Source organism: Nerophis ophidion, unplaced genomic scaffold, assembly GCF_033978795.1.
Source record: "Nerophis ophidion isolate RoL-2023_Sa unplaced genomic scaffold, RoL_Noph_v1.0 HiC_scaffold_150, whole genome shotgun sequence".
NCBI lineage: Eukaryota > Metazoa > Chordata > Actinopteri > Syngnathiformes > Syngnathidae > Nerophis > Nerophis ophidion.
Window position 1 is genome coordinate 112,501 of NW_026907072.1, and position 3,454 is coordinate 115,954.

A 3,454-nucleotide genomic window follows, 5' to 3' on the forward strand; every position below is an offset into this window, starting at 1 on the left:
CCCCTGTCGCTCCGGCCCTGGGAAAAGCCCCGAGAGGCTGGGTCGAATCAGGTCTTTCAATTTTTTATGTTTGTCCACCCAGGGTGTCCGTGTCCCCTGGTGTGTCCGTCATAGCGCCCCCTAGGCGGGCACGCCGTAGGACCGAGCCCCTGTCGCTCCGGCCCTGGGAAAAGCCCCGAGAGGCTGGGTCGAATCAGGTCTTTCAATTTTTATGTTTGTCCATCCATGGTTTAAATGTCCCGAAATGTGTCCGGGATAGCGCCCCCTGGCCGGGCGCGCACTCAGGACCGAGCCCCTGTCGCTCGAGTCCTGGAAGTCCTTAAGAAAGAGGCTGGTCTGAAATCAGGTCGAAAAATTTTTTATGTTTGTCCATCCATGGTTTAAATGTCCCGAAATGTGTCCGGGATAGCGCCCCCTGGCCGGGCGCGCACTCAGGACCGAGCCCCTGTCGCTCGAGTCCTGGAAGTCCTTAAGAAAGAGGCTGGTCTGAAATCAGGTCGAAAAAATTTTTATGTTTGTTCTTCCAGGGTGTCCATGTCCCTAAATGTGTCCGAGATAGCGCCCCCTAGGCGGCCACGCATGTCCGCGTGAGCCCCTGTCCTCAGAGCCTGGAAGAACCATTCGAAAAAAGAACCATCGAAAAGAGGGGGAAAATCCAACTTTTGAGTCCCAAAATAGCTCACTTTGACTCGGACACATTTCCTGCCAATTCGGCCTGTCTAAGCCTGGCGCACCTACTAACGTGATGGGGGTGTTTTGGTAGACCTGGTAAAAACAGGGAAAATCGAAAGAGGCTTAAAGTAGGCTAGAACTCAAGCCTCTCTCGTTGTTGGACTTAGAAAAAATCCGGCTCGAAAAATAAATCCCATTGAAATGCATTGGGCTTGGCGCTGGGATTTTTTTCTAAGTATGTGAACGAAAGAGGCTAAGGAGGCTGGAAGTTAGGCCTCTCTCGTTGTTGGACTTAGAAAAAATCCACTTTTTTTGGCTGGGATTTTTTCTAAGTGTCACATGGAAGAGGCTAAACAGGCTGGAGGCCAGGCCTCTCTCGTTGTTGGACTTAGAAAAAATCCCAAAAGTGGACACTCTGACAAAATCACGCATGTTGACACTTAGGCAAAAAATCCAACTTTTGCTCCACGGAAGAAAGAGGCTAAGGAGGCTGGAAGTTAGGCCTCTCTCGTTGTTGGACTTAGAAAAAATCCACTTTTTTTGCACGGGATTTTTTCTAAGTGTCTCATGGAAGAGGCTAGACAGGCTGGAGGCCAGGCCTCTCTCGTTGTTGGACTTAGAAAAAATCCCAAAAGTGGACACTCTGACAAAATCACGCATGTTGACACTTTGGCAAAAAAGCCAACTTTTTTGGACTTGGCCCGGCTTTTCTTCCATTTGTCCCCCACTTGGGCTGGTTCACTCCTGGGTATCTTTTGGTCATTCCCGGGGGCCCCGGAGCTCGCGCAGCTCGCTGCGGGACTTCTGGAACTCCATCCTGGGTAGGATTTTTAATCAATTTCGGACCTTTTTCCAACTTTTTCTCAAATTGTCCCCCACTTTGGCTGGTTCACTCCTGGGTATCTTTTGGTCATTCCCGGGGGCCCCGGAGCTCGCGCAGCTCGCTGCGGGACTTCTGGAACTCCATCCTGGGTAGGATTTTTAATCAATTTCGGACCTTTTTCCAACTTTTTCTCAAATTGTCCCCCACTTTCGCTGGTTCACTCCTGGGTATCTTTTGGTCATTCCCGGGGGCCCCGGAGCTCGCGCAGCTTGCTGCGGGACTTCTGGAACTCCATCCTGGGTAGGATTTTTAATCAATTTCGGACCTTTTTCCAACTTTTTCTCAAATTGTCCCCCACTTTTGATGGTTCACTTCTGGGTGCCTTTTGGTCATTCCTGGTGTTCCTGCGGCTCGCGCAGCTCGCTGCGGGGCTTGTGGAACTCCATCCTGGGTAGGATTTTTAATCAATTTCGGACCTTTTTCCAACTTTTTCTCAAATTGTCCCCCACTTTTGATGGTTCACTTCTGGGTGCCTTTTGGTCATTCCCGGTGTTCCTGCGGCTCGCGCAGCTCGCTGCGGGGCTTGTGGAACTCCATCCTGGGTAGGATTTTTAATCAATTTCGGACCTTTTTCCAACTTTTTCTCAAATTGTCCCCCACTTTTGATGGTTCACTTCTGGGTGCCTTTTGGTCATTCCCGGTGTTCCTGCGGCTCGCGCAGCTCGCTGCGGGGCTTGTGGAACTCCATCCTGGGTAGGATTTTTAATCAATTTCGGACCTTTTTCCAACTTTTTCTCAAATTGTCCCCCACTTTTGATGGTTCACTTCTGGGTGCCTTTTGGTCATTCCCGGTGTTCCTGCGGCTCGCGCAGCTCGCTGCGGGGCTTCTGGAACTCCATCCTGGGTAGGATTTTTAATCAATTTCGGACCTTTTTCCAACTTTTTCTCAAATTGTCCCCCACTTTTGATGGTTCACTTCTGGGTGCCTTTTGGTCATTCCCGGTGTTCCTGCGGCTCGCGCAGCTCGCTGCGGGGCTTCTGGAACTCCATCCTGGGTAGGATTTTTAATCAATTTCGGACCTTTTTCCAACTTTTTCTCAAATTGTCCCCCACTTTTGATGGTTCACTTCTGGGTGCCTTTTGGTCATTCCCGGTGTTCCTGCGGCTCGCGCAGCTCGCTGCGGGGCTTCTGGAACTCCATCCTGGGTAGGATTTTTAATCAATTTCGGACCTTTTTCCAACTTTTTCTCAAATTGTCCCCCACTTTTGATGGTTCACTTCTGGGTGCCTTTTGGTCATTCCCGGTGTTCCTGCGGCTCGTGCAGCTCGCTGCGGGGCTTCTGGAACTCCATCCTGGGTAGGATTTTTAATCAATTTCGGACCTTTTTTCCAACTTTTTCTCAAATTGTCCCCCACTTTTGATGGTTCACTTCTGGGTGCCTTTTGGTCATTCCCGGTGTTCCTGCGGCTCGCGCAGCTCGCTGCGGGGCTTCTGGAACTCCATCCCGGGTAGGATTTTTAATCAATTTCGGACCTTTTTTCCAACTTTTTCTCAAATTGTCCCCCACTTTTGATGGTTCACTTCTGGGTGCCTTTTGGTCATTCCCGGTGTTCCTGCGGCTCGCGCAGCTCGCTGCGGGGCTTCTGGAACTCCATCCCGGGTAGGATTTTTAATCAATTTCGGACCTTTTTCCAACTTTTTCTCAAATTGTCCCCCACTTTTGATGGTTCACTTCTGGGTGCCTTTTGGTCATTCCCGGTGTTCCTGCGGCTCGTGCAGCTCGCTGCGGGACTTCTGGAACTCCATCCTGGGTAGGATTTTTAATCAATTTCGGACCTTTTTCCAACTTTTTCTCAAATTGTCCCCCACTTTTGATGGTTCACTTCTGGGTGCCTTTTGGTCATTCCCGGTGTTCCTGCGGCTCGTGCAGCTCGCTGCGGGACTCGTGGAACTCCATC